At 45.1% G+C, this 13,219-nt stretch overlaps 1 protein-coding gene across 2 annotated transcripts in view; it reads right to left on the bottom strand.

Moving 5' to 3' along the window:
- LOC140752960 (protein tiptop) overlaps positions 1–13,219 on the bottom strand; it is a 316,120-nt gene that overhangs the window by 106,111 nt on the left and 196,790 nt on the right. The window lies entirely within an intron of this gene.

The following is a 13,219-nucleotide window of genomic DNA, read 5'->3' as shown; positions in this document are numbered from 1 at the left end:
TTTGTAGGTTAACACGCCTGTAAACATTTTAAATAATAAATGATTAACATATAACGCAATGATTGTTTTGTTATATTTTGATAATAATGTTCAAAAATAATCAAGTTTCAAATTTTAAGTTTATTTTTTAAATATCGCCATTTAAAGTCCACATTCCATTATATTTTAAAACTGCTTTAGCTAAATATAACATATAAACAGACTTAGTTTAGTTTTGTTAACAACAGTAAGATTTAACGATTTAATCCAGATTTTGGCGATCCGTCAAAAGCTTCTGCTACTCTTGTATTTAGATATATTAAGTCAAACGGAGTGAAATAGTTTAACGTTGGTCCAAGTCCGTGCAGTCGATTGAAGCTGAGAGCATTAAAGTCTGCTATTCCTGTCGCGGAGTGACACGCTCCCGATTTAATATACGGCTGAGCTTTATTAGTAGATATGTTAGGCTGGCTACGCACTTTCTATATAAAAACATTTGATTTTTTCAATTACGATTTAATCCAATTGACACTTAAAATGTTTAAATATTACAATAATGGGATTAATGAGTGTCTTCTCGAATTTTTATGCAATTTATTTGTTTACTTGTTTACTTAAACAAATATAGTGGAACTACTGGAATATGAAGCGTAATTTATACAAAAGTAGGTTTTGTGTCCGAAAGTCCGATTACACACACAAATTCAAACCGGATAACACTATCGGAAACCGTATCTTAAAATAGACTTTAAAGTGACATAATTATAACTTTACACAGCTATTACAGCAACAACACAACAAATATACTTTTTATTTTTTACCTTTCGTACAAAGTAGCTAGAATTTACTTGTGTATTACACGTAATTGGTACATCGGCAACCTTTGGCACGCAGCCGGCTAACAGGTGTCACTCGATGATAATCGATTCCGAAGTTAATAAGCTAGCTCTGAATAAGTTGAAGTTCTTTATATTGAAGAGGTCAATATAAAGAAAATTTATTTGCAGTCTGATTATTATTTTTAACATTGTAGCTGTATATTACAGCGTATTATAAGATACGCATTTTATGTAATGAAAGCTTACTCTCCAAATGAGGCTTAGTTATTAATATACATATTTGTCATGAAATGCATAGGGATATCATTTACAACTCGTAAGTATAAGTAGTTAACATGTAATTTATACATTTCCTGCTATTTCAAGTTTTAAATAGCATAAATATAACTTTTGATCCAATGAAATAATTTTAAAAATATTTTATTGTTACTTGTCCTTTTAAAACACAAAAAACACTTGATGCTTACAAAAACAGTCTTCCCGCGCAATTTACAAGCCATAACAAAAACTTTATATTTCGCATCACGATAATAAAACCAAGTGTGCAGTCGGCCATATCCGTAAGTCATATATAGATTTAACGGCATAAAAAGGAACCGGAATAAATTACCGTTGCGTGTGCGCACCGCCTTAAATTCTTGCTCTAAGAGGATTCCAATTGGTCGTAAAATTCACGACGATAACGTAAAATGTTTGTGACTGGCGTACTACTTCTCGACTCACTTTTATATTTATTATAAGATAAATGCTCGTAAAAATCCTTAGCATATGCAATGAGCAGTTATATTATTGTATTTTATGTAACTTTACATGACAGGAAGGAACTTTTTAGTTTAGAACAATAAAATATTAACTATTTATTGGTTATTCTTATTGCAATTAATAATCTTGTGAATTTCTTACGAATCTAAGTGCATGTATCTTTATTACACAGAAGTAGCAAACAACAATACCAACCAACCAATGTTTAGTAGTAACTTTAAATAAATTAAAGTTATAGGTATTAAGAAAATAAGGTAATTAAAAAAACAAAGTTCCAAAGGTAGCCTCAGCGGTGTGACGAATGAGGTACCATCTCCACACCTATCTTTACCGTGATGCAGTTTTTCGTTTCGGTGGAAAGGTGGATGCGGACTGTCTTACGTATTAACAATGATTGACTTCGAGAGCAGCAAGGCATACGTTAACGCCGTTGCGACATTAATGTAACATATTTATTATAGCTCTCAGTAAATATTGTAGTAAATAAACAATGCTACATTAATGACGTGTTACATACACCAAATTATCGTAAAACCGAAAATGCACAAATGCCAACCAATATTAATAGTCAAAGAAAAACCGAACGAATAAGCGACACTCCACCGTCGCGTCGGCCTTAATTAGAAAAATAGTAAAACCAAAGATCATTAAGTCGACATGCGACTACCTCCTACCTGACTTGCCCACACAGGTAGCAACTTGAATTTAGAACACGAAAAGTCAATTAGCAGAAGTAGCGCCATCTTTTAATTGCTCGCGACAGCTGCGTGCACACAAATGGATTTCGATTCGATCGTGGGTGTCCACTGCAGATAATTACTCCTTGAATTAAGATCTTGGAGTGGGGGTCAGCTAAATTTATTGCTGAATGAAAGAGATGTGTGGTGTGAAAGGGATAAATGATTTGTTAATTAAACTTATATTGATTCGTAAGTTTTACTAATTTGCTCTCAAAACTAGTGAGTTTTAAGTAAAACATATAGTCTAAAAATAAATATCTGTTATTAAGCCATATGTAAATATCTTGATACTTCTTTCAATGATTTTTTGTCCATAAAGGTAACTAATTAATGGGAGTGTGACTTAAAATTAATGATTATTTTTGCACCGAAATAACATTCCAATTCCGATTTCCAGTAAGTTGATTGACATAACTTTATGTTTTTATTTTAAAATTGCAGTAATGGTTAGTAAGCACTACATTCCTTATCAACTCCGGATAGATTATAGGTCTCCGTCTGAAAAGGATCGCAGATGTCTTTTTACCATTGAGAATTTTCTTGCCTCTTACATTTCTTACATTTCTTTATCTTTCGACTTACCACAACATGAAACCAGAACACATTGGTGCAGTACAGTATTATCAGTACCGTTAAGCAGACCAAATACACCTAAAATTATCACATTTATCCGTGACAAAACTAATTATAAGAGTACTTAATCTATGTTAAGTTTTTACCTGACATTTGCAAGAAGGCGGCACGATCAAAGATGTTAAATTAATACATGCCCAATGACAAATAACATCCTGCATATTAAAATAAAATATAGTGAATGAGATGGTATTAATATTAACACCTGTTTCTGTTTAACGACCCAAAACAAACAGTAAAAATCGTTATATTGTTATAATCGTTTTTATGCGACATGTAGGTAAATAGAAAAGGTCATATTATTATGTCCATTTATGTCACATAAATAGTAAAAGTATTCAAAACTAATTCTGTATACAGTCGCAAAAATAAAATTTACCTAATTACTATGTGTGCATTCAAAATATCTGTCGTTCAGCTTAATATAACACGGATATTTATTGTTCTGATATTTACGATATCAAAATTAAGAAGGAAAGTTTTAACTTTAATTTAACTGAGGGTTAGCAAAGCCTCTGTGTCAACCTCAGGCAGGACTTTCATGTTATCTTAAATAGATTACAGTTGTCCATGGAAGTCAGTGATACTGATCGTCTGAACGTCAATGATTAGACGAACTGCGTGCTCATTTACTACGAGTATTTTAATTTCAGAATAAAATAAATACATACAAAATTAATATAACAATTAGTAAAGCTAGTTTCGACGGTGCGCACGCGTTCAATCAGGACAGTCCCGACCTCATTTGAATGCCACCCCCCCCCACGGAGGAGGGGGCATCCCTAAAGAAGACGTATCTCGGCACCACAATCCATTGTCCATTGTTTTTGCCCGATGTTATTTATGACGGACGACATTATTCCCCTCTCGCCCGCACCCACTCCGAGGAGCTATGCGCGTCCCGCTCCCTCGAGGCTTCCGTCCGGTAATACCGAGCTAATAAATTACGTTTCAAAAGATTATTTATTAGATTATTCATAGCGTACTCTTGTGCCTTATTGGTTTGAAGGACATTTAGTGCGCTTTCGGTTTTTCGACTTTTTTCTGATTGATTTGTGGCGTTGTCTCGAACAATGGGACGGGATTCGACCGCTTTGCTCTTTTAATCTTTGATTCATGGGCAAATGTTGAATACTACAAATGTCGAATAGAATAATGTATTGATATATAAGTTTTGAAGCATAAATATCGATTCCTATTCACTTTTTTATCGGAGAATGTCAAGGCGAGATTATATTATTTATTGTTGATGGCCACAATTTATGTCGGGAAGATTTTTTGAAGTAATAAATAAACTCCACCCTAGACATATTTCATATTTATGATATAAAGTGTAAAATTCGTTATACTTGGCACATAAATTTTAAAGTGCTTAATTGTTTAGCTTATCATGTGACCTAGTCTAAATCTAAGCTCTAGTATATCACTAGAGGACTGGATTTTAGTGTAATTTAAATTCTCATTAATTAACTCACATTGCTTACTAGCATTACTTTTCTGAAGGAAAATATTATATGTAATAGATGTGTATGAAACAGAACAGAAAAAATTATCTAAAAATTACAAGTCATTTCCGCTTATTTTCTATTTCACTTATACAATTTTAATGAAGCCCGTCATCGCACGTCCCGGAGACAATGAAGATATCCAGTCAAACTCCATCCGCACCAAATCAAGACACTGAAGAGATCCATCCGCATTATTATGCGGGACCATTAATTAACCTACACGAAAGTTTTAATTAAAAAAAACTGGAAGTCCATAAGAATGGCGACACAGACGCGCCGACGAATTCAAAATCCCCCGCGTCTCAACCGCCATAAATAATTGGGACAAAACCCTCTCCGACCCGTCTCACCCCCGCCTACCCCCCGGATAAGTGTCTAAAATTTTCACAATCCGGCAATAAAAAGATAATTTATTAGAATAGCTCTTATTGTTTTCGTTATTTATGTGTATGGAGTAATGTAATCTAGCCGGTGGGCCCTAAATAAATAATTTCACTTTAATGTCGCTCCTTGCCTAATCTCCTGGCGGCCGGGCAGTCCGCGCTCGTGCGGGGTAATGGCCACCCGAGGTATTTTTAGGTCTAAATAAATATGATTTGTTGTACCGTCCCTGACAGAATTTAATTTCGTTCCGCCAACGAGCGGGCGTTGCAAATCTCTGAATAATTCTAATGAGTCATCCTTGAATTTGCATTATCGGTGATAATGGGCCCCTTGTAATGACCCTCTCGGTAATCGATAAGGATCTAAGGGGTCTCACCTGCGACAGGTTAACGGAAGAGGTGACTGTATTTTTTATAGCATGTCGAAATTTATAGCGTGTTTTATTAGAAAAAACTCATTTCCTTTAAAATGGTTAATTGATGAGCAACTAAATATAAAAACAAAGGCATTAAATCGTATCACAAGACATTAATTAGCTACTAATTAACCTTATTACTGGTAATATTATTTGTTACAACTTTAGTGACTTTGTTTACTCAGAGGCAAAGGGATTTATATAGAGACACACATACTTACCCATCTAAACATTTTTCAATGAGAATATTATACGCACACTACACACTGCTGCTGTTTTTAAGGATCTAGATACGACTCTCAAACATCGTACCAAACGTGTATATTTTCTATAGATAACAAAATCAAAAACTTTTCAAATGAAAACCATTTACCAGAAGCCAAAATGTCCATCCAAAAACAGTCTTTTTAATCCACAAAGTAATTCGAAAAACATCCAACCAACCATCCACAGAGCTGCATAACCGAGATACATTAAACGATCCAATCGCATTACCGTTCAACCAGAACTCATAAACACACGAAACCTCGAGGCGAGGCGAAGTTAAAACGAAAAAAAGGCACATCACATGCAGATTTCAAAGCATTCCTCGTAGACGGTCTGAACTTCAGTGGCCATTTCTGAAAATTAGTGGACGTGTGGGCGTGGGGTGGTCCCCCTGTGGGGTACCGCGGCGCATGATTTACGCCAGCCCCGTATTATGTTTTGACTTTAATAAACAGGGCGTTTGTCACAGCACAGACGGGTCGACGCCTGCACACTGGACTAAGATGTGTGTTCATGCTTTGATGTTAATTGGAAATTCACATGACGTTGTGACTCGCGATGTCGAGGCAGTGTGTCATTCAGTTGTGCAGTTCGTGACGATGTTTTTTTTTTAAATATAGATCCTACTCAATATGAATAAAATATACAATTTTATTTTTTATCGTGACATATTACCTATATGATGACATATATAAAAAACTTTTTTACAATCCCAAAACGTAATTTTTAAGTACCCAGACCTAGATATCTACTAATTTGAATATTCTCTGGCTGTACAAACAAACGAATGGTGAAATGAGAGTGACCAGCAGTTGTAACAGTTAAGAGAAGTAGTTTTAATTAAACTGGGAAAGTTCTCAACAGTGCAGTCACTCAGATATGGGCACATTTATTTTATTCAGGGTAGTTTTGTCTCTAATAATAGCAGGGGTTGTCTTTACGATGGTACCAGATTTCTTTAATTTACATAGTTTTTTATTAGCATGGTATCTTTATTAGTACGGTTTAACCAGGTACATTTTATTTTGTTTTAATATTTTTTTTTTGTCCAAATATTTGTTTTGGCTTGGAACGATATTTTGGACTAGGGAGCTATCAATCCGATGGCTTTGGATGGTCTTTTTGAATGGGATTTTTATAATTTTTGGTATAGCCCTAAAGATTACTTATACTTATGTTCTATATTAATTTCAAACTTATTACTCCAAGTAGTTTAAATTCTTGGATAGGACCAACAAAAATATAATTCGCGCTTTGTAAATGTACATAGTAGTCAATACACAAGGTAAGCGTAATATAGTCAAGATACAATGTCATTTTGGACGAGTTTTGCTAAAATTTGTCTTTACAGAAAAACGCTAACATTACCTTTCCCCATAGATCAAGCTTTACGAGACATATTTAGAGAAACTCCAGGGTATTTACAAAGTTCAGGGTCTACAGTACCTGGACGATGATCGCCATTACCGTTTGCGGGCAGCGGGCCGTGGGGGTACACCGTATAGTTTCACCCCCCTTCCAGCTTTTAATTATAATACTTTATGGCCCAATAAATCACGGCGCCCGTCCCTCGGCGCCGCCTCCTGGCCCCCTTTGAAGCATATCAGTTCAATTCTCGCTTGGTGTAATAATTTATAAAGAAATTATTCGGTCTGTGCGGGTGGCTTAAGAATGGCCGTGACGTGATCTTGTTGCGTTGGCGGACTGACACGTGTATTGATTGCATGGATTGAAACCTGCTGCATAGATGGCTCCGTAAAAGGTCTTTGAGCCTTCTTATAAAGTAGCTGACGATCATGCTGTTTACTTTTGGTTTGAAGGGTGTGGTAAGGAAGACATACTTTTCCGAGGCGTTCCAGCCCAGTACTACGGGGTGGCGGCGCGTCTGTGGCCAAACTCATGTAGGAATATCTAATCCTATCTCGGGTTGATTACAGATCCCCTCCGAGGAGCTGCCACCTTGTCGTGGTGGAGGGGCTTGCGTGGCCCTACGATCCCCAAGGCTATGCCGGTAGGGATTCCCATACCGGACAGGCTTGGTGGGGAGGGTCCAGACTAAGAGTGGCTCACCCTCGTCGGGACTCAAAATGGTTCCACCAGGCGGGGAAGGTGCAAGGCGAATAGCCTGCACGAGGAGTCTCTTCCAATCGGGAGAGCCCTGGACGGGCTCGGTGTGCACTTGTGCCACCGTGCAGGCTACGGTAATTTGCCTAGCTACCGTCGATATCGTAATCCCACCCAGGAGAGGTGTCGTGGTCATGTCTCGCGGCCTCTGGTGGGACCGAGGGTCTTGCCTTAATTGGCCGGACTGCGAGGAAGAAAACCTCTATAAAAAATCACCCTAATCCCAAGCGGCGGCGCACCGCGAGGGGATGCATGGCTGGCGGGGAGGCCAGTCACTAGTGCGACTCCCGCCACGGTACCGGCCGACACCGTGGTGGGTTACGCCCAGGCTTACCCGGGTACAGGGGGCACTGCCCGGGTGGACCGCTTATCCCCCATACTCGTGGGAACAACAATGGCGGATCAATTTAAAAAACCAAAAGAAAGAACAAAAGCACACGACACAAAAAACACACGCACACACACAAACACACATAACACACAAAACATTGATGAGGGGGAGGCATCCGTATCGGATGTGAGTGGGAGTACACAGGTGGGTACCGGCCGGAACCGCCTGTGGAGGAGCCGAAGGAGACAAAATTTGAGTCCTTCGGTTACAGCGCTGTCGAGCGATGAAGATGTTGCGCCAGTCGCAACAGTTGCTCCGGCGAAAGTTAAGAGCAGGAGGAAAGAGTTCCTCATTCAAACAGAGACCTGCAGTGAAGGGGCGACACAGGCACAGCTGACGTCAAACGTAGATTCAGCAGGAGTGGAAGACGATCGTTTGGCCTTAGAATTAAAGGAGAAGGCCCTGAAGGATGTCAGCGTGATCCTTAACGTGACGGCAAAGTCGAAACACCTAAAGGGTACTTTTCACAAGGCCCTGAAGGAGGCGGCCCAGTCATTGATAGTGGCAATAGAAGCCTTACATTCTAGGTCTTCTACGGAAGAAACTGCCAAACTGCAGGCGGAAAACACACGCCTGAACGGAGAGATGGCAGATCTCCGTAGAGAAATGTCAGAACTCAGGGAAGAGTTAGTTTGCCTTAAAAATAGCTCGCCACGGAAAGAGTCGCCTCAAACGGCTAACAGCAATGAGGAGCTGTCTAGGCACATATTGCTACAAGTTGGGGGCATGCTAGATGCGCGCCTAGAGGCGTTGGAGAGTAGACTGCCTTCGCGTACACCTGACTGCAGCTACACGTTTGCCGAGGCTGCCTCTAAGCCGCGTAACAAGCGAGAGGTGCCGAGACCGGTGGAGGCCTCCGGCAAGGAGAATGGGAGTAGGAAGAAAAAAGGGGAGGCTGACATTGTACCAGCCTCAAAAAAGGCCGACAACCGACCTCCCCCGCTGACACCTGCGCCCAAGGAGGGCCAGTGGGTTTTGGTTACCAAGCGGGGAAAGAAGAAGAAGGGAAATCCTCAGGTGGGTGCTCAGGCAGCAACGAGCAGAAAGGGGAAGAGGAAAACTCCTGCCGAGAAGGTCGAAAAGCCAAAAGCCAATCGGCCAGGGCCTGTAAAGCTCCGCCCTCCTCGCTCCGCGGCTGTAGTTATTACACTGCAGCCGGCAGCCGAACAGCAAGGAGTAACTTTTGCCAAAATTTTGGCAAAAGCGAGGGCGGATATTGACCTCCCGAGCCTTAATATAAGCGGTCTAAAATTCCGTACTGCTGCTACAGGTGCCCGCATTTTGGAGGTACCAGGAGCCTCTAGCGGCGACAAGGCGGACTCCCTTGCTGAGAAACTCCGGGAGACGCTCGATGACGGAGTCGCCATAGTATCCAGACCGGTGAAATGTGCAGAAATGCGGATCACCGGCCTGGACGACTCCGTATCACAGGAGGACGTCGCTGTCGCCGTTGCACGGGATGGAGGCTGCCCCAAGGAGGCAGTAAATGTGGGTATAATTAGACCCACTCCTCGGGGCGTCAGTTCCGTCTGGGTGCGGGCTCCCGTCACGGCGGTGAAAAAGATGGGTAGTCTCGGCCGCCTGTTAATAGGCTGGGTTTCAGCAAGAGTGGAGGTGCTGCAGCCAAGAACACTGCGGTGCTTCCGGTGCTTGCTCAGCGGGCACGTCAGAGCACAGTGCACCGCAGAGGCTGACCGCAGCGAAGAATGCTATCGCTGCGGTAAACCTGGCCACAAAGCCAATGCATGTACCGGCACACCTAAGTGCTCGGTATGCGCGGCGGCAAATAGGCCGGCCGAGCATCGGTTGGGGAGTAAAGCGTGCTCCCCACCGAAAAAGAAAGGGAAGAGCGCCAAAGCCGCTACAGCTCCTGCTCCCGTTCCCGCGCCAGCTACTGGTACTGCTGCTCCGAATGCCGCCACATCTACTCTGGCAGCCGCCGATAGTCCCCCATCTGAAGGAGGGACTGGGGAGGTAATGGCCACACAACTCAATTAAGTATGGCCCATCGCCTACTCCAGGCTAATATCAACCACTGCCGTTCTGCTCAAGACCTTCTAGTTCAGAGTATGGCGGAGTGGTTGATAGAAGTGGCGGTGGTGGCGGAGCCCTACTTTGTCCCCCCAATTAACAACTGGGTGGGGGACCAAGATGGATTAGTCGCCATTACGAGCTCCAGAACACTTAGTGTGCCGCCCCTAACTATGATCAAGAGGGGCAAGGGCTATGTGGCTGTGCAGTGGCGGGACTGCGTCCTCGTTGGGGTCTACTTCTCGCCCAACAAACTACTTGTCGAATTTGAGGAATTCTTGGGCGAGTTGGAGACCCTAATAGGACAGATTCAGACTCGCCGTGTGCTCGTCCTTGGGGACCTCAACGCCAAGTCAACGGCATGGGGCTCCCCTAAGACGGATGCTCGCGGCGAGGTCTTGGAGGAGTGGGCGACGACAACCGGCCTCTTAGTGTTAAATCAAGGGTCGGCAAACACATGCGTGCGACAGCGGGGGGGTTCTATTGTGGATGTCTCGTTCGCATCCCCCGCTGTGGCAAGCATCGTCCGGGGCTGGAATGTTCTGGAGGGGGTGGAAACACTGTCTGATCATTTATACATCCGGTTCGACGTGTCCCCCTCGCCAGAACACCCGGGCCGTCGTCGCCCAAAGAAATCGACGCCGAGATGGGTGCTGGGGAGTCTCAATAAAGACTTTCTGGTAGAAGCTGCCATAGTCCAGGCCTGGCTGGCTCCCCCTGAACCTGTGGAGGTGGAAGGGGAGGCGGAATGGTTCCGGGGTGCCATGTCGAATATTTGTGACGCAAGCATGACCCGTGCCAAGCCGCATCCCCCAAAACGCCGGGTGTACTGGTGGTCCCACGAAATCGCAGTGCTTCGCTCAGACTGCACAGTGGCGAGACGCCAGTACGCCAGGCACCGCAGGTTGCGCCGACGTGAGTCCGATCACGGCTCGGTGGAGCAGCAGCTGTACGAGGCCTATCGAGAGCGACGATTGGCCCTACAGCTGTCCATAAGCCAGGCAAAGGAAAAGGCCAATACGGAGCTTCTCCAGACCCTTAGTCACGATCCGTGGGGGCGCCCTTATAAGATCGTAAGGGAAAAAATGCGCCCTTGGGCGCCCCCTCTGACTGAGACTCTCCAGCCCCAGCTACTGGAGGAGGTGGTGTCCACTCTGTTTCCAGCCAGAGTGGCACACTCTCCTCCGACAATGGCACCTTCCGATCACACCTCAGGATCGGAGGAAACGGAGGTGCCAAAGGTGTCGGAGGAGGAACTAGGTGCGGCCATTTTAAGGCTCCGGGGAAAGAATAAGGCCCCGGGGCCGGATGGAATACCTGGCCGCGCCTGGGTTATAGCTCTTGAGGAGCTTGGGGACCGATTTCGCAGGCTATGTGATACCTGTCTGGAGTCGGGATCGGTCCCAAGACAGTGAAAAACGGGCGGCCTAATTCTTCTTAAGAAGGAAGGACGCCCCGCAGAGTGCCCTTCGTCGTATAGACCCCTAGTAATGCTTGATGAGGCAGACAAACTTTTTGAGCGTATTGTGGCAGGTCGCCTCATCAGGCATCTAGGAGAGGTAGGGCCGAACCTATCCGGCAATCAGTTTGGTTTCCGAGAGGGCAGATCGACCATCGATGCTATTATGCACGTAAAGGCCCTCTCGGATGAGGCGGTGGCCCGACGCGGGGTGATGTTGGCTATTTCGCTCGACATAGCAAATGCCTTCAACACCCTGCCGTGGGCCAGCGTTAGAGAGGCACTAAAGTATCATAAGGTGCCTCTCTACCTCAGCCGGATCGTTGGAGCCTATCTCTCCGATAGGTACATAACGTACCCGGGGCACGGAGGACACACACTCAGTCGGCAGATGACGTGCGGTGTTCCACAAGGGTCGGTTCTTGGTCCGCTTCTGTGGAACATCGGATACGACTGGGTGCTGCGGGGTAACCTACCCCCGGGGGCTACTGTGACCTGCTATGCGGATGACACGCTGGTCACTGCCCGGGGGTCTAACTACGAGGAGGCTGCCCGTCTTGCCACTGAAGCGGTGGCACTGGTGGTTGACAGGATAGAGATGTTGGGGCTCCAACTGGCGTGCGCCAAAACCGAGGCCCTGTGTTTTCACGGGCCAAGGAAGGCACCGCCGCGGGGGTCCCACATACTCATTGGTGGAACCCGTGTCGAGGTTGGGTCAAATATGAAATATCTGGGACTCATCCTCGACAGCCGCTGGAACTTCCGCGAGCACTTCACTCGCTTAGCCCCCCGGTTAATGGGAGCGGCAGCTGCGTTGAAACGGCTGCTGCCCAATCTCGGGGGGCCTAGTATGAGTAGCCGCCGCCTATACTTAGGGGTGGTGCGGTCCATGGCCTTATACGGGTCACCCGTATGGGCGAAGGCCCTGACAAGGCAGAATATCACCCTCTTAAAAAGACCGCAGAGGGTGATGGCCGTCGGGGTCATTCGTGGATACCGCACCATCTCCTTCGAGGCAGCGTGCTTATTGGCGGGGTGCCCTCCTTGGGATCTGGAGGCGGAGGTCTGTGCTGCGATGTATAGATGGCGCGCAGACCTCCGGCTCCGGGAGGAACACCCCACGCCCAAGGAGGAGGAAGAGCGGAAGTTCCGCGCTCTACAGTCCATGACTGTAAAGTGGAAGGAGAGGCTGGCTGAACCTACGGCTGGCCTCAGGACTGTGGAGGCTGTCCGTCCGGTGCTAGAAGCCTGGATGGACAGGCGGCATGGATCGCTGACCTTCCGGATGGCACAGGTGCTCTCGGGACATGGGTGTTTCGGAAAGTACCTGTGCCGCATAGCCGGAAGGGAGCCAACCACCCAGTGCCACCATTGTAGCTGCGACGAGGACACGGCGCAGCATACACTGGAGGAGTGTCCTGCATGGGACAGCCAGCGCCGTGTACTCGTCGCTGCAGTGGGGCCAGACCTCTCGCTCCCTGCCGTGGTAAAAGCTATGGTCGGGAGCGACAGGTCTTGGAAAGGAGTAAAATCCTTCTGCGAGGAAGTCATCTCGCAGAAGGAGGCTGCGGAGAGGGAGAGAGAGAAATCCTCAGACCTCCCTATCCGCAGCCGGAAAACCGGGCGTAGGAGGAGGGCTCCCCACGCCCATCTCCTACCCCCATAACGGAGGCATTGGCGTAGGACA

The sequence above is a fragment of the Epargyreus clarus genome, unplaced genomic scaffold (assembly GCF_041222505.1).
Source record: "Epargyreus clarus isolate Ecla_fem2 unplaced genomic scaffold, WU_Ecla_fem_2.2 ptg000026l, whole genome shotgun sequence".
Lineage (NCBI taxonomy): Eukaryota > Metazoa > Arthropoda > Insecta > Lepidoptera > Hesperiidae > Epargyreus > Epargyreus clarus.
This window is presented reverse-complemented; position numbering and strand designations above follow the sequence as displayed.